This window comes from Aotus nancymaae, unplaced genomic scaffold, assembly GCF_030222135.1.
Source record: "Aotus nancymaae isolate 86718 unplaced genomic scaffold, 86718_ANA_hifiasm-v0.15.2.pri h1tg000029l, whole genome shotgun sequence".
NCBI lineage: Eukaryota > Metazoa > Chordata > Mammalia > Primates > Aotidae > Aotus > Aotus nancymaae.
Window position 1 is genome coordinate 54770821 of NW_026988442.1, and position 19074 is coordinate 54789894.

Below are 19074 nucleotides of genomic sequence, written 5' to 3' on the forward strand. Positions count from 1 at the left end.
ATTCTAATTGATGACATTCAAAGATAAATAGAAAATCTCGAAGGCAGCCTGCATTAAAAAATACCTCTTACATAAAGAGGAACAAAGAATTGCAGCAAACTTCTTAGCAGAAACTCTAAAACACAAACCAATGAAGTGAATTTTTTTTTAAATTTCTAATTTTTTTTCCCATTTAACTTGTTTTAATGTTTCTTCACAAATGATGAAAAATACTAAAGTACAGACAAGGAATAATCATAATGTTGTGGCCAACATTGTAAATATGGAATTATACATTTAAAACATTTTCTGGTTTAAAAAATAAATCTGATCATCAATGCAGCTTTGTGGGGGTCTCTGCATCTAGTAGGGCTGATCTCTGCACTCCTGATGGTGCTCGCCTTTATCAAATTTTCCAGGTCAAGTAATATAACATATGTGTAAATGGAATGCTAGAAGGGAAAAAAAGGGAGAATGGGACAGAAGAAATAGTTGAAGAGATATAAATGTCCTCCATGTCCTCCTCTTCTTCCTCCCATCTGTTTCATCAAAGGTCCAGGGGGCCCCCCAGGGCCACCTTGTCTTCCTCCACCAAAGCCACCTCAGTTCATGCCCCGGCCACCACGGAAGCCACCTCTGTCTACACCACAGCCACCTCTGAACATTCCACCAGGACCACCATGATCCATGAGGCCACCTCCTCTTCCCCATATGCCACCAGGGCCTCTGCCACAATCACCATCTGGGAGCTGGAAGGGTGGTGGGAGGAAACCTTCAGGCTTTGGGGCCTTACACTGGTTGCACTCTGTTCTCCAGGTGAAGTTCTGGTTTCCACGACCTGGATTGGGACACTAGCAGTCTCCAACTCGGTGCAGGATGTTTCCTCCTCTGGGGGGTTTCCCCCAGAGGGAAGCCTCCTCTATCTCCTCCACAGCCTCTCATGTGACCCATGGGTCCCCCAGGACCTTCTGGGCTTCCTGGACCTCCGCAGAGTGGTGGTGGCATCCCTCTGCCCTCACGGGGTGGCATACCACCCCGCATACTGTTCATTGGAGGCATCTTCCGAGCAAGAGAGACTTTAAGTTTGCTCCCTTCAAAATCTTTCCTGTCAAACCACTCCATGGCAGCCTTGACAGTAGGTGGGTCTTCATAGGACACTGTGGCATTGCCTTTGGGCCTTCCTGTTTCCTTGTCCACGTAGATGTGGATCATGGATTGCCCAGTTCTCTTGTTCATCTTAACAACCCTACACTGCTTAGAGAAGTCTAGCAGATCATCTAGAGTCACATTATCATTTAATCCTTGTACATAAATTGCACTGTCATCAGAGTCTTCATCAGGTTCTACAGGTGGGCCTAGATCAAGATCTGGTCCTTTGTCCATGGGTCCACCAGGCTTATTGAAGCCACCTCGCTCTCCAGCACTCATTCCACCACGTCCTCCTCCTTGCCCACCTCTGCTCATGACCCAACTATCAAATCCCCCTCTTCTTCTGCCCCAGTTATCAGGGCCACTCATACTCCATTTCTTTCCTGGTCCAGAAAACCCTCCAGACTCCTGCCCATAAACCCCCCATGCTACTGGGGTGGTCCTGTCGGCATGAACTCTGCTGCCCATAGCTGCTGCCCTGTTGGCTATGTTGACTTGGAGCCTGGCTGTAGGATCCAGTTTAGGATGGGTAACTAGTGGGAGGCTGCTGCCCATAGCTGCTTTGTTGACCATAGCTACTCTGCTGTTTATAGCTGCTTGGTTGCCCATAGGTGTTCTGCTGAGAGCAACTGCTCTGATCATAATTAGTCGGCTGTGTAGAGGAATAGCTGGTAAGAGGGTAGGATGGAGGTGCGGTGACTGGCTGCATGGGCCAGCTCCCAGGTACCTGGGGATAACTGTAGTTACTCTGTCCATATCCTAGGCTGGCCTGGTTGAAACCTCCTGTGCTAGATTGAGGTTGACTAGTCTCAGTGGACTTATTACCATCCTGCAGTCTTGTAGGTGCAGTGGCTGCTGGCTGCTGCCCATAGGCTGGATAAGCAGGCTGAGTGCCATATGCAGACTGAGCTATGTAGGAGGCCTGGGTGGTGGTGACTGTAGCAGTGGTGGTATCATAAGCACCAGTGCCATACCCCTGGACAGCCTGGCTGTATGCCTGGGGGGAAGTTGGAGTAGTATAACCAGTGGGAGGCTGTCTATAAGAAGTTGCATAGGCAGTCTGCCCATAGGTTGCAGTGGTTTGAGCCTGGGTGTAGCTGACATCAGTGGGCTGTCCATAGGTTACATAGCTTTGTTGCTCATATGCCTGGGTGGTCTGTGTATATCCTCGAGTGGGCTGGGTGTTGTAACCACTGTAGCCCTGCTGCGCTGCAGCTTGGCTATAGGTACTGTAATCTGTGGATGCTATTTTCTCTCATTCCTCCTTGTTCTCTCAATGTCCGTCTCTCCTTGCTTTCCCTCTCTCTAATTTTTTTTTCTTATGAGAACGATCCTATTGCAATAAAGTGACAAGTTTAAATGTAATGAGTAAAAAATTCCCAACCCAGTATTCCATACTACATGAAGGTTTTTTTTTTTTTAATGAAAGAGAAATAGACATTTTCCAATAAATAAAAACTTAGGTAATCCCAGCACTTTGGGAGGCCAAAGTGGAAGGATTACTTGTGCCCAGGAGTTTGAGACCAGTCTAGGAAACATAGCAAGACCCCATCTTTAAAAAAAAATAAAAAAATTAGCCAGGTGTGGTTGTGCACACCTGTAGTCCCAGCTACTGGGGAGGCTGAGGTGGCAGAATCACTTGAGTTTGGGAGGTCAAGGCTGCAGTGAGCTATCATCATGTCACTGCACTCCAACCTGGTGACAAAGCGAGACCCTGTCTCGAAACAAAGAGACAAAACCCACAAAAACTCAAAAGCATACACTACACCTGGCCACTTTTATTTTTGTATTTATTTTTGTGTTATTATTAGTAGTAGAGACAGGGTCTTGCTACAGTGTTCAGGCTGGTCTTGAACTCCTGGCCTTAAGTGGTCCTCCTGTCTTGGCCTCACAATGTGCTGGTATTATAGGCATGAACCACTGTGCCCACCTGCAAGGGCAACTCCTAAAAATATTTTTAAAATGGTAAAAATAATAAACTAATAATGTAAATAAAATGGAATAAAAATATTCAATTAATCCAAAAGCATGATGACAAAATATCTAAGGGAACAAAAACAGTGAATAGAAAACAATAAACAATATGATAGATTTTAATTCAGTCATACCAATAATTACATTAAATGTAAATGGTTTAAGTATAGCAATGAAAAGACTGAGATTGTCAGACTGGGTAAAAAAAGCAAGATCTATATGCTATCATAAGAAATCCACTTTAACATAAGAAATGCACTTTAAATATAAAGAGACAAATAGATTAAAATTATGGAAAAATTATACTATGCAAACTTACTAATTATAAGAAAGCTGGAGTGGCTATATTAATAACAAACAAAATAGACATGAAAAGATAAGATGTTTCAAGGGTTTTCCATAGGGATAAAAATATCACTTCACTGACAAGTATCATAATGTTGTGTATGCTTCTAGCTATAGAGCTTCAAAATGCATGAAACAACAATAGATAGAAATGAAAGGGAAATAGACACATCTGTAATTATATTTTGAGTCTTCAAACTTCTCTTTCATATCTGATAGAATAAGTGAACCAAACTTTAGTAAGGATATACAATATCTAAAAAATGATTTTAATCAACTTGATTTAATTGATATTTATGTAACATTCTAACTAACAACAGCAAAATATACGTATTTTAAAGTGTGTGTAGAATTTTAGCCAAGGTAGACAATATTGTGGGGCATAGAACAAACCTAATACATTTAAAAAAAATTAAACTATACAGAATATGTTCTCTGAACACGAGGGAAACAAACTAGCAATCAATGACAGGAACTTATTAAGCAACAAACTTCTAAATACTCAGGGGTCAAAGTGGTCCACCTTTAGCTAGATTTACAAAGAAAATAGAAGGAATACACAAATTGCTGGTGTTAGAAATGAAAGAAGGACATTACTATCCACCCTACAGACATAAAACTAAAAATAAGGAAATACTGTATTTTGTCCACAATTCAAAAATTTAGGTAAAATGAGCAAATTCCTTCAAAGATATAAAGACATATATCTTTATAGATATCAAGGCATAATAGATAATCGGAATAGTCCTAAAGAGATTAAAGGCATTCATTTTATAGCTCAAAACTTGAAAACTTCTAACAAAAAAGACTGTAATCTTACTTCGTTGGTGAATTCTATAAAAATTTTTAGGAAGAAATAATGTCTATTCTACATAAACTTTCAGAATATGCAACTGGAGGGAACATCTTTCAGGTTATTTTATAAAACCCGTGTTACACTGAAACCTAAACTAGGTAAAGACATCACAATGAAAGAAAACTACAAACCAGTATCTCTCATAGAGATGCAAAAATCCTCAACAAAATGTTATCAAATTGAACAAAAATACAACAACAGTCTAATACATCTTTTTCAAGTGGAGTTTGTCCTAGTAATGCAAGGCTGGTTCAACATTCAAAAATCTAATATTTCAATTTACCATTTTAGCAGAATAAAGAAAAATCATATGACAATATTAACAGATGCATTTAAAAACAGATGACAACACTAAACTACTTCGTCTCAAAAAAAAAAAGTAGTTGAAATAATTTAAAGTAAATCCAAATGAATGGAATTCTATATAATTGGCCCTCCATATCTGTGGCGTTCACATCTACAGATTCAAACAACTGCAGATTCAAAATATTTGGAAAAAACAACAAAAATTAACAATACAACAATAAAAATAATGCAAATAAAAAACAATACAGTATTACAACTATTTATATAGCATTAGGTATTATAAGTAATCTAGAGATTATTTAAAGTATAGAGGAGTCAAGATGGCTGACTAAAGATATTAGATATTCACCCTCCCCAGAAAGAAGAACCAAAATTGTAAAGAGATAATCAGACCTTGAATAGAACATCTAGGAAAGATCACTGGAGATAAACAGAGAAGTCACAGGAAACACCTGAGGCACAGAAGAAAAAGGAAAGTGAGCAGCCAGTGGCCGAGATTGGCTGGGATCCCAGAGGGGCTCCTTATTACAGGGAATGGGTAAGTAAGAGACCCTTAGCAGTCCACATCTGCACTAGACTGTTGCCATGGGAGAGCCCTTCTATCCATATGAGCCCTTAGATTAACATGGACAATGATCTGGAGACTCTGCAGGGACATTACACTAGACAGGAGCTTATCATGGGTCACCCACATCCCTGAGACCTAAGCAGCTGCAAAATGGCATAATTGTGAGTCCTGCTGTCACTTGGCTTCATCCCACCTTGGTAACCATGGCCTCTATAGTTCTACATTCTGGAAGTCCCCCCTGACTTTCCCCAGTGCCTAGCCAGAGGGCTACAGTGGCACAGTGATGGCTGGACCCAAAGGTGCTGTGTGCTCCTTAGTTCTCTAGTCCACATGGAGTACTACTTCCTGGAGAAAGAACTGTGCGGCACACCAAGGAGGTGGCCCCTGGGACAAAAGAAACCAGAGTGTATATACACTTTGCAGAGCCTGAGAGTTGCCTGTCTGGAGCTGTGAGAAGTGACCTTGTCCCCAGCAGTGGCATGGACTTTGCCATTGGGCTTGCAATCAGAGAATGGGACCCCTTCCCAATTCCACACACTGCTGCAGCAGTTGCTGCCAGTAGGAGTTGAGGTGGGTGACCCTGAGTGCTGATGGTCTGGGAGTAGCAACCCTGTTCTCACTGGCAGAGTGGCCTTTGTGCTCAGGCTAGCCCATAGAAGAGTGAGATCCTGTCCCTTACTACACCACTGCACCACAGCTGCCCTTGCTGCTGCCAGAGGCTGAGGTGGGCTACCTGTCTGGAGCTGCCTATCTGGGGCCATGAGTGGTGACTCAGCGCCCCCTGTCAATGTAGCTTCTGTTTTGGGACCTATGCAAGGAGGGCAGGATCCCTCCCCACTAACCCCCGAAAACATTGCGGTCACTGCTGCAGCCAGGAGCTGAAGTAAGTGCTACCCAGAACCTAAGAGCTCCCTGTTTGGGACTGTGGTCACTTACTCTGCCCACACCAGGAACACAGCCTCTGTACTCTAGCATGTGGCCTGAATACAGGTTCCCCACACATTGCTGTGGCCAGTGCTATTGCCAGAGCCAAAGTGTGCACTTCTCAGACCCTGAGAGCTACCCACAGGGGACCGGTAAAAGCAGCTCCATTTACCCCAATAGCATGAATGCTGTGCTCTAGTATGAGTCCTGGAGTCATGTTCTCCACACCCTCCATCACAGATTACCTCACTCTGTCTACTACAGCCCATGCCCCTGCATATCACCAGGGCCCCAAGGTCAGACCTGCCTACCCTGGCACCACCACCACAGAGCCCAAGCATGCTGTCTGAGAACCTGGAGATCACCCTGCCCATTTTACCATGTCTGGCATCTGTACACTCCCCTCAGGAACTTGAAGACTGGCCCACCCAGCTTGCTGTCAACACCATTGACAAAATACACACACATGCCACCTAGGAGTCTGGTGACTGGCCTACCCAGCCCATCACAGATGCTGCCAACACCAGCACACACAGCTCAAGACCCAGAAAGTTGTCCTACCACTGCTATTGCTACTGCCCATAACAAGCCTATTGACCAGGGGCCCAAGAACCCACCCACTCACCTGCCAGCATCCCAATCAGGCTACCTGGAGGCTCAAGAATAGACCCATCTGGATCCACTAACATTACAGCCAATATATGCCACCCTGGGGTCTAAGGACAGACATGTTCAGACCACTGTTGCTGCCACTCGTGCCTAAAGACTGGCCCACCTAGAATTCCTGTCATCAGCACAACTTCACCAGAGCCTCCACTCATAACCATACCTTAACTCACTGAAGAAATCACAGATACCACTGATGCTGTTTACAGCAAAAAGGTCATACAGAGACTACACTACTACATGAACCCAAAATCAAAGAGGAAAGGCCCTACCCCCAACCTATGCCATAGATACATCTTCAGGAAAAAGTCCTCTCCTACAAAAGGAAATTTGGAAAATTGGAAGAAGTGACTATTGCATCAGATGTGTAGGTATCAATGTAAGAACACAAGAAACATTAAAAGGCAAGGACATGACACCTTCAAGGGAACATAGTAAGTCTCTAGCAACATATCCCAATCGAAAAGGAATTCCACAAATCCCAGATAAAGAATTCAAATTATTGAGTTTAAAGAATCTAAGTGAGATACAAGAGAACTTTCAAAAATAGTACAAAGAAATCAGAAAAACAATTCAGGATATGACAGAGGAATTTACCAAAGATATCGTAAGAAATCTTGGAACTGAGGAAGTTACTGAATGAAATACAAAATACATTTGAAAGCTTAAGCAGAAGACTAGATCAAGCAGAAGAAAGAACCTCAGAACTTGAAGACAAGTCTTTCAAGAAAGTTTGGTCAGACAAAAATAAAGATAAAATGATAAAAAACAGTGAACAAATTCTTTATAATATATGGGACATAAAAAGGGACCAAATATACAAATTATTAGTATCCTAGAAGGTAAAGAGACACCAAAAGTGTTTAAAAACCTATCCAATGAAATAATGGATGAAAACTTTCCCAAGTCTAGCAAGAGATTTAGACATTCAAATACAGGAGGCCCAACAATCCCCAAACAGATACATTACAAAAATGTCTTCTCCATGGTACATTATAATCAAGCTGTCTAAAGTCAAAGAGAAAAGAGAATTCTAAAAACAGCAAAAGTGTCTAGTCACCTATAAAGGAACTCCCATCTTTTTAAAGGTGGAATTCTCAACAGAAACCTTATAGGCTATGAGAGAATGGGATGATATATTTAAAATGCTGAAAGAAGAAAACTGATACACAAGAAAACTATATCCAGTGAAATTATCCTTCACAAATGAAGGAGAAATGAAGTCTTTCCTAGACAAGTAAATGCTTAGGGAATTTATCACCACTGTAAGAAATGCTCAAGGGAGTCTTAAAGCTGGAAGCAAAAAGACAACCATCATGAAAGCAATTACTACCATGCAAACATATGAAAGTATAAAACTCACTGGTACGACAAACACACATATTACAAAGAGAAATAACTCAAATAGGACCACTACAGAACCACTAAACCACAAGGACAAATATTAAGAGAAAAAGGAACAAAGAAGTTATAAAACAACTAGAAAACAGTTAACAATATGACAGGAACAAAACCTCACATATCAATAATGACCTTGAATAGAAATGGATTAAACTCTCTACTTGAAAGATATAGACTGGCTGATTAGATGAAAAAAAATCATCCAACTATACGCTGCCTATAAGAAATGCACTTTACCTGTAAAGACACATATACACTGAAAGTAAAGGGATAAAAAAGATATTTCACACAAACAGAAACCAAAAGTGAACAGCAGTCATTATACTTATATCAGATAATAGAAACTTTAAGTCAAGAGCAGTAAAAAAGAAGACAAAGAATATCATTCTATAATTTTAAAGGGATAAATCCAGCAAGCAGATATAACAATTCTAAGTATGCATGCACCCAGATTCATGAACCACATATTACTAGATCTAAAGAGAGAGCGAGACTGCAATACATTAATAGTGGGAGACTTCAGTATCCCACTTTCATCATTAGACAGTTTATCTAGACAGAAAATGAACAAAGAAACATTGGATTTAAACTGGACCTTAGGCCAAATGGATCTAACAAACATATACAGAACATTCTGTCCAACAACTGCAGAATATTCATCTTTTGCATCAACACATGGAACATTCTTCAGGAGAGATCATATGTTAGGTTGCAAAACAAGCCTCAACAAATTTTGTAAGTTAAAATAATATCAAGTGTCTTTTCAGACTACAATGGAATAAAACTAGAAATTAATACCAAGAGGAAATTTGGAAACTATACAAATACATGGGAATTAAACAACATGCTCCTAAACAACCATTGAATCAAGGAGGAAATGAAGATGGACATTTAAAAAGAGTCTGAAACCAATGAAAATGGAAACACAGCATATCAGAACCTGTGGGATATAGCAAAAGCAGTGGTAATAGAGAAGTTTTTAGCAATAAATGCCCACACTAAAAGAAACATATCAGATTTCAAATAACCTGACAAGGCACCTCAATGAACTAGAAAAGCAAGAGCAAAACAAACCCCAAATTAACAGAAGAAAATAAATAATAAAGATTACAGCAGAACTAAATGAACTAAATAACAAAAAAGAAATTCAAAGATCAATGAGGTAAAAAAATTGGCTCTTTGAAAAGAAAAACAAAAATGATCAACTGTTAACTAGACTAAGGAATAAAGAGAGAAGACACAAAATCAGAAATGAAAAAGGAGATACTATAATTGATACCACAAAAATACAAAAGACTATCAGACTGTTATGAACAACTATAAAGTAACAAACTGAAAAACATAGAGGAAATGGATAAATTTCTGGAAACATACAACCTATCAAGATTGAACCAGAAAGAAATAGAAAACCGGAATAGACCAATAACAAGTAGTGTGATTGAGTTGTGATGAAAAGTCACCTAACAAGGGAAAGCCCAGGACTAGATGGATTCACTGTGGAATTCTACCAAACATATAAAGAAGATCTAATACCAGTTATCCTTAAACTATTAGAAAAAAATTGAAGAGCAGGAAATTCTCCTTAACTCATTTTTCAAGGCCAGCAATATCCTGGTACCACTAAATAATGACACAATGAAAAAAAGAAATCTACATGCCAATCAATATCCCTGATGAAGAAAGATGCAAAAATCCTCCACAAAATACTAACAAACTGAATCTAACAGCACATCAAAAAGATAACATATCATGATCACGTGAGATTTACATCAGGGATGCAAGCATGGCTCAACATACATAAATTGATAAATGTTATACCTCACATCAACAGCATGAAGACTATAAAGATCATATGATTATTTCAATAGATGCAGAAAAAGTATTGAACAAAATTTAACAACTCTTTAAAAAACTCTCAATAATGTAGGCATAGAAGGCATATACCTCAAAATAATAAAAGTAATATGTGACAAACTGACAGCTAACATCATACTGAATGGGGAAAAGTTGAAAGCCTTTCCTGCAAGAACTGGAACAAGACAAGAATGCCCATGCTCACCACTCCTTTTCACCATAGTATTGGAAGTCCCAGACAGAGTAGTCAGACCAGAGACAGAAATAAAAGGCATACAAATTGGAAATGAGAAAATAAAATTATCCGTCTTTGCAGAAGACATGATCTTATATTTAGAAAAATCAAAAGCCTCCACCAAAAAAAATCCTAGAACTGTTCAGTTCAGTAAAGGTTGAAGATACAAAACTGACATTCAAAAATAAATAGCATTTATATACTTCAATAATGAACTAGCTAAGAAAAAATCAGGAAGGCACTCTCATTTAAAATATCTACAAAAATACATAGGAATAAACTTAACCAAGAATGTAAAACATCTATACAAGTAAAACCACCAAACACTGATGAAACAAATTGAAAAGGACACGAAAAAATGAAAAGACATTCCATGCTCATGGATCTGAAGAGTTAGTATTGTGAAAATGACCATACTACCTAAAGGTATCTATAGATTCAGTGCCATTTCTCTCAAAATACTAATGTCATTTTTTCACAGAAACATAAAAAAGGAATCCTAAAATTCATATGGAATCAAAAAAGAGCCCAGATAACCAAAACAATTCTAAGCAAAAAGAGCAAAGCTGGAGACACCATCCTAACTGACTTCAAAACATATTGGAAGACTATAGTGACCAAATGTCATTTTTCACAGAAATATAAAAAAAGAATTCTAAAATTCATACAGAACCAAAAAAGAGCCCAGATAACCAAAACAATTCTAAGCAAAAAGAGCAAAGCTGGAGACACCATCCTAACTGACTTCAAAACATATTGGAAGGCTACAGTGACCAAGCAGCATGGTATTGCTATAAAAATAGACACATAGACCAATGAAACAGAATAGAGAACTCAGAAATAAATCCACGTATTTAGAGCCAACTGATCTTCAACAAAGCTGCCATGAATGCACATTGGGGGAAAAGGCCTTCTTTAATGAATGATGCTGGGAGAAGTGGGTAATTATATTCAGAAGAATGAAACTGGACCCCTAGTCCTCAATGTATACAAAATCAAACTTCGCATGGATTACAGGTTTAAATGTAAAACCAGAAACTATAAAACTACTAGAAGAAAACATAGGGGAAACACTTTATGACATTGGTCTAGGCAAAGATTTTATGGCTAAGATCTTGAAAGAACAGGCAACAAAAACAAAAATAGAAAAATGGGACTATGTTAAACTAAAAAGCTTCTGTATAGCAAAAGAAACAATCAACAGACTGAGGAGACAACCTGGTAAATTAAAGAAAATATTTGTAAATTTCTTATTTGACAGGGGACTAATATCCAGAATATAAAATGAACCCAAACTCAACAGCAAAAACAAACAAACAAATAATCCCATTATGGGCAAAGGTTTATGAATAGACCTTTCTCAAAAGAAGACATACAAATGGCTAACAGGTATATGAAAAAATGCTCAACATCACTAATCATCAGGGAAATGCAAATAAAAACTAACATGAGATATCATCTCATCCCAGTTAGAATGGCTATTAGTAAAAAGACAAAAAAAAAAAAAAAAAAAAAGATGCTGGCAAAGTATCCAGAGAAAAGTAAACTCTTGTACACTGTGGGTGGGAATGTAAACTAGCACAATCACTATGGAAAACAGCACGAAGAGTCCTTAAAAAACTAAAGTTAGAACTACCATTCAATCCAGCAGTCCCACTATTGGGTATTTATCCAAAGGAAATAAATCACTATGTCAAAGGGATTCCTGCACTCACATGTTTATCACAGTGCTATTGAAAACCTACATTGTGGAGTCAGCCTAAATGTCCATCAATGAATGAATGGATAAAGAAAATGTAGTGTATATATATATACATGATGGAATATTGTTCAGCCATAAAACAGAATATAACCATGTTATTTGCAGCAACATGATGGAACTGGAGGTCATTATGTCAAGTGAAATAAGCCAGGTATAGAAAGACAAATGCCATATGTTCTCATTTATATGTGGGGGCTAAAAAACTTACTGTCATGAACATAGAGAATAGAATGATAGATACCAAAAGCTGGGAAGGAGGGAAAGTGGGAGGGGAGGCTGAAGAGGCATTTGTTAATGGGTACAAACATACAATTATTTAGAAGAAATAAGTTCTAATGCTTGATAGCAGATTAGGGTTACTATATTTGCCAACAATATATTGTATATTTCAAAGTTACTGGAAGAGGGGACTTGAAATATTACCAACACATAGAAATGATAAATCTCAAGGTGATGGATAACCTGACTTGACTATTATACATTCTATGCATGTAACAAACACTTATATGTACCTCATAAGTAAGCAAAACATTATGTATGCGTCAATAAATATTTAAATAAAAGTAAAATGAAGTGTAGGGGAGGATGTCCATAGGTTATAAGCAAATATGCTGTTTTATATGAGACTTGCACATCCATGGATTTCGATATCCTCAGGAGTCATGGAACAAATTCCCTGCAGATATTGAGGGCCTATTGTACTATAGGCACAGAATCAATGGCTCAGTGTTGTCAATTTATTAATTGTCTCCAAACTGGTCTATAATTGAAAGTTTCAGTCAAAATCTTAGCAGAAATTTATGTAGAATTCACCAAGGTGATTCTAAAATTTATAGGGAAAGGCAAAGGAATGAGAATAACCAAGTTAATTTTGAAAAACAAAAACAAAGTTGGAATGCTCATAGTACCTGATTTCAAGATTTATTATAAATCTACAATAATTAAGACTGTGGTATTGACAAAGGGAGAGGCACATTGATCAACAGAATAGAACAGAGAAACCAGAAATAGACCCATATATATATATGTCAATTGATGTTTTTGAGAAAATTATAAAGGCAATTTAATGAAGAAAGAATAGTCTCTTCAACAAATTACACTGGATACATTCATAAGCAAAATAAACAAATAAATAAATAAATAAGAACACCAGTATTTCTTGCATGTTTGCAAGTATTAACTAAAATGAACCTAAGAATAAAATCTAAAACTATAAAAACTTCTAAAAGAAAACATAGAAGAAAACATTTTGATCTTAGGTTAGGCAACATTTCTTAGATTATGGTACTAAAAGCATGATCTGTAAAAGAAAAATATTGAATAAATTAGACTTCATCAAAATTACAAACTTCTGTCCCTTGAAAGATGCTGTTAAGAGAAGAAGAAGACAAAATGCAGGCCAGGAAATAATATTTGCAAAACATGTATCTTATAAAGCACTAGTATCCGAAAAGTATAGGGAATACTCAGAACTCGGTAATAAGGAAACAACTCAGTAAGAAGTGGACAAAATATGTAAGTAACTGGAACTCTCATACATCACTGGCAGAAATGTAAAATGATACAAGCCCTTTGGAAAACACTTTTCTATATAAAGTTAAATATATAACTTCTATACAATGTAGTATTCCCACTCCTAGGTATTTAGCAAAGAGAAATAAAACTTCACATAAAAACCATTTATTAATGATTATTACAGATTTATTTCGAATCCAGAAAAATGGGAAAAAAACCAAATGTCCTTTAACTGGTGAATGGATAAACAAGTGGTTGTATATGCATTCAAAAAAGCTACTGATGTATGCAACATGGTGAATGAATCTCAAATGCCTTAAACCAAATGCAAAAAGCCAGGCTGAAAAGACTGCATTTGTGTGACATTCTGAAGAAGGCAAAGTATAGGAACAGAAAATATCACTGCTTGCCAGCATTTGGGACAGAGAGAAATTGTCTAAAAAGTAGTATAAGTTTGGCAGGAGGGATTATGGAATTGTAGTTGTCAAAACTCATAAAACTACACTAAAATAGTTACTGTAATAATTGCTATATGTAAATTACATCTCAATAAATCCGTCTCTCCTCCCCAAATTGGAGAGCCTATAGATAAACTAAGAAATCATGCAGATCAGGAAGTCAGCAGATAATGTTTCAAATTGGTTAATCAGATATATTTTTAGAATTAATATCCTAACTTAGTGTCCTAAAGAATAACAACAATAGTTAAAAGTGGATGCCTCTGGGAAGTGAGAGTGGGGAGATGTGGGTCACTAGATGAATGCTTTTTTTAAAAAATTATTCCTATACTACTTTTTTTGCCATGTGCAGTTATAACATTAATTAAATAGAAATAGTTTAAAATTACAAATAATTAAAATGTACCCATGTTTTATAACTTCTTTGAAAGAAATTTCTGTACATATTAAAATTTTTTTTTTGTCTGTATAATCTTCATTCTGAAAAATGGCATTAGGTAGATAGAAATGAAATCAAATTAGGATAAATTAGGTTATGTTTAATTTGTTAACATGGAATAGTGATCTCTTAGCAAAGGAAATTGCAGTCAGGGACATTATCTGTGCATAGATAAAGTTCATTGTAAATGCAACATTTGCTCACCTGTCCTTTTAGGTGAAAGCACTTGGTTGTATTCGAAAGGTCATTTATCACCTAAAGGGGAACACTTATGGGCTACTTGGACTCCTTTTCTCGCTTTACTATAGAATTAAGCTTGCTTATGGAAAATTTTGCTTGCATCTGCAGTCTCTACAGAGGATCATTAATGTGTTAACAAACCTATTTTGCTGAGTCAGATTAGAGGTACCCCTCGTTGAATACAGTGCCATGCACATAGTGGGCAGTCAGCATTTTCTTGATTATCTTCTTCAGTTAGGGAAAGTCACTATGTCTGTTGTAACCCTCTCTCAACAATTAAAAGGTAAGAGGAAAAGTTATGGAAAGATCAAGCTAGGCTAATCTTATTTATATCCCAAAGATCAGGTAAGTTTCCATGTAGAGTGAGAGTCATTTTATGATAATGGTGTATCTGAATTTTCAGGGACAGCCCTGCTTTCAAGTGTGCTAGCCTATTTCGGACCACACATTCCAATTTTTGGACTTAAAAACAGACTTGCTGTAGCTATGGTGGAGTGTGGCAGTCAAACCTGTGGGTGTTTACCCAGACCCCACCATCAGGGTTATTTTAGAGGCCTTTGCTGAAAAGCTGACTGAAGATGTCTCTGTGATATGGTTAGCCACTCCCTGTGAATGAAATACTTTGACAGAACACGAAATGACTTTAACAAAATAATATTAATCCCTGATTACAGTATATTAATATGTTCTTTATAGGAAATTTAGGAAAAAATGTAGAAAAACGTAAAATTCATTTTTAATACCATACTTCAGAGATAACCACTATTAATAGTTGAATGTATTTCCTTCTATTTATTTCAATGCATATATAAAAATTGAGATCATATCCTATATGTTTAATTATGTTACTTTTCATTTAATATTTACAGTGAGAAATTTCCAATCTAAATAAATATTACTAAAAAGGAGGACATTATTTGACATGGGGGTGTTTAGTCTATTTCTGTTTTTCACTTTTGTGAATAATAACTCTGTAATGGAAGTATTAAACTTTTGTGCTTATTTCATGTGGAAGTAGAACTACAACCACAAATATACATATTCTTAGGACTCAAGCAAGATAAATATTTCAGATTGTACATCTAAAAGTTTGTACCAATTGATACTCTACCAACTGTGTATGAAGATGAACTTTTGTTGACCACCCCCCCCAGTCATTTCTGTGTGTTATAATTTACAAAATCATTTCCAAGTTGGCAAATGAAAGTTATGTCCTTGCACTAATTTTGTTTTATTAGTGAGATTTAAACTTTTCATGTTTATTGACAGCTTTTCTTTCTCTGTTCATTTACTTTGTTAATTTCCTATTGAAATTATCAGATCCAAGAAATGGTTGATTGAAAGGGAAAAGTATTAGTGCAGTAACCAATATGGGTGTTAATGTTCCAGATACAGCTACCCCTTCCTTATGTACAGATGCCAATTTTTAAAAATTTTAACAAAAATGTCTATCTTGATTTGGAACTGCTGATTTTATCACCTTAGTGTGGCAGTGTCACTACCAAGGAAAATGTTAATCAGAACCAGAAAGTTGTGAGAAACACTGAAAGTTATTTTTAAGGAGTGTGGTTTGTGCCTTAAATGTTGAGCTCTGAATAGCCCATAACTTGTAATAGCAGGAGCTTAATTTTCGGGTGTTCATTTTTTTCATTTTCATTTTTTTTTACATCTGTGGTGTGTTAAATGTGTTATCTAGAATATCTCTTTTAAAAATTTTCATAATAACCGTGTGAGATAGGAACTATTATCCCTGCCTCATCAGTGCATGCACAGATTTAGAGAGGCTTGGTAACCTGTCAGGCTGCACAGTGGGGTTAGGGGTGGCTCAGGATTAGAACTACAGATACACATTTTCCAAAGTGCAGGATCTTTTTTACTACACTTTGCTGAATTCCAACAATGTTAAACTCAAACACAGCTACAAACAGAAGGTTTTTGTTTTGTTTTATATCACTATAAAAGAAGCAGCAAGACACAGATGACCTACCTTAGACTTTCCTTTTGTTCTGGCTAATATGAGTTCTTTGAGACTTTTTTGGAGGTCCTATAACTTCTTTCTTATATTTTCTCACTTTTTTACTTTTATGTCTTGAAATATATTTGTGCAGCTGCAAAAAAAGAAACAGGCAGTTATTTTACTTAGCAGTATCTTGATAGATAAAAGGAACCAGGAGAAGCCATGTAACCTACCGTCTTCTGTTTTTTTTTTTTTTTTAATTTTTTTTTAAATCACCCAAACTGGAGTGCAGTGGTGCAACCTTGGCTCAGTGCAACCTCCACCTTCTGGGTTCAAGCGATTTTCATTCCTCAGCCTCCCGAGTAGCTGAGATTACAGGTGCTTGCCACCACGCCTGGCTAATTTTGTATTTTTAATAGAGATGGTGTTTCACCATGTTGGCTAGGCTGGTCTCGAACTCCTGACCTTAAGTGATCTGCTGGCCTCAGCCTCCCAAAGTGCTGGAATTACAAGCACGAGCCACCTCGACCAGCCTGTAACCTATTTTCTAAAATAGTTATGATAATTCCTAGAAGTCTAAGAATTATATTTTTTTAAAAAATTATGGATTTTAAAAGTGTGCTTCCCATTCATCAGCTCCCATTCCCACGCTTCTTCTTTGAAGGGAGGGGTGGTGATGATTCCCTTTTTATGTTTGCACAATATATGAGTTCTTCATATTATGCTGAAAAGCTAAATTTTTGAGCCTCATGGTCAATGTTGGAAAGATGCTCAGCTGGGATCAGCCTTAATAAAACAAAAACATTCTTCCAATCACTTGTCCTCCTCTTCCCTTTTCAACCCTGAGCTTGCCACTCTATTTTTAGCTAGATCAGCTTATTACTTAGGATACTTTCCTTTTATTTCTAGATTGAGAATTATCTATTTTTTACCATATCTGATCATATATAAATATGTAACTGTGGATTGTGATAAAAATTTCTGACAAGTGAGCCCCTGAGAACCCTTGAGGACTTTACCTTTTCCATTTTCTTTTCTACTTTCATTCTAAACTTGAGATAGACAGTTCTTTTTCTGTCTCTTCAATTTTGTAACTGTGTAATATGACTATCGATTGTTGATTACTTACTGGTTACTTTTAATGGCTTCCTTTTAAAAAGTCAGGGCCTTCTTAGCTTTCAGTTTGGAAGTTCATGATTTCTTTGTTAACTTTTTGTATTCCATGGCATCTTTCCCCAATAAATTGAGTATGCCATGTGCTCCTTTCATCACCAGACTCTCCTTTTCTCTCATTTGGTTTCTGTCTTCTCCACTTTAATAGAGATTGAAAACACAAAACTAGATTTCAGTGACTTACAGACCTCCAAAACATGAACTCTGATTATTCACGTTAGTCTTTATCATAATATATTATTCTCCTGAACAGTTTTCTTCCTTAACTGTGATTCTAGGGCAACAACTGGGTTTTCTGGGTATGCTATCACTCATATTGCTCTTTCTGATACTAGACAGTGGCCATTGGTGCCTTCCACTTTTAGGGGTATAGAACTTTAGAACTGGAAGGCACATTAGAGATCATCTAATTGATTTCTTTTTTGGACAGATTAGTTGAACACGTAAGGTCCACAGGCCATATTACTATAACTAAGATTAGAGCCCCAAGTCTCCTAATTTGTTCCCTAAATGCCCTGGACTAGATCAGGGACTCTGTGGTATTTTTTTCTTTACACAGGTTCACCTCTCCATGCTACAGAGTAGCAATCCCTGCTTATCACTGCAAGATATTGATGGAAATAGTATCCTTCAGGAGTTGATTATTGATCAGGAGTTAATCATCAAGTAAATTATAGATTTGACAAACAATATATTGAACAAAGGACTGTACTAATTCAAAAGATGCATACTGTCTTCCAAGTCCTGTAAGATAGACTTAAATGTGCAGGCTGATCAAATATAGTGTTAAGATTTGTGCTCCAATACTGATGGAGGCATTGCCAGGTGCATTTCTGATAGGTGAACATCTATCTAGAATGAGCTTGTTGAGCCGGGAAAGCTCAGCAGCCCTGTTCCCTGGGCAGAGACGTCCCTTGTTAGCTACATACCTGGTCTGCCATTATTAACTTTCTCTGTAGCTTGGAGTAGGTGGCTATTATTCAGCTTTTTTCAGTTTCCAGAATATTCCATATTGAGTGAAAATAGCACTATGGAAGTTTGGTCCCTCCACTTGAGACAACATTTCCATGTGGAGTATGGCCATTAATTGTGAATAAAACAGGTTGGAACAATAACAGGCTGGACACTCAAGCTCCACTTTCTGATGCAGTCAACCCCCAGATTAATAATATGTATTAGAAAAAGTCTATTAAAGCCGAGTGAGTGACTCATGCCTGTAATCTGAGCACTTTGGGAGGCCAAGATGGGTGGATCATTTAAAGTCAGGAGTTCA

General features: G+C 37.3%; 1 protein-coding gene and 1 pseudogene across 1 annotated transcript in view; one reads left to right on the plus strand and one right to left on the minus strand.

The window, feature by feature from the left end:
* Nucleotides 1-19074, plus strand: part of ACVR1C (activin A receptor type 1C) — a 108508-nt gene that overhangs the window by 15161 nt on the left and 74273 nt on the right. The gene's annotated exons all lie outside the window — the stretch shown is intronic.
* On the minus strand, nt 343-6031 carry LOC105718971 (RNA-binding protein EWS-like; annotated as a pseudogene).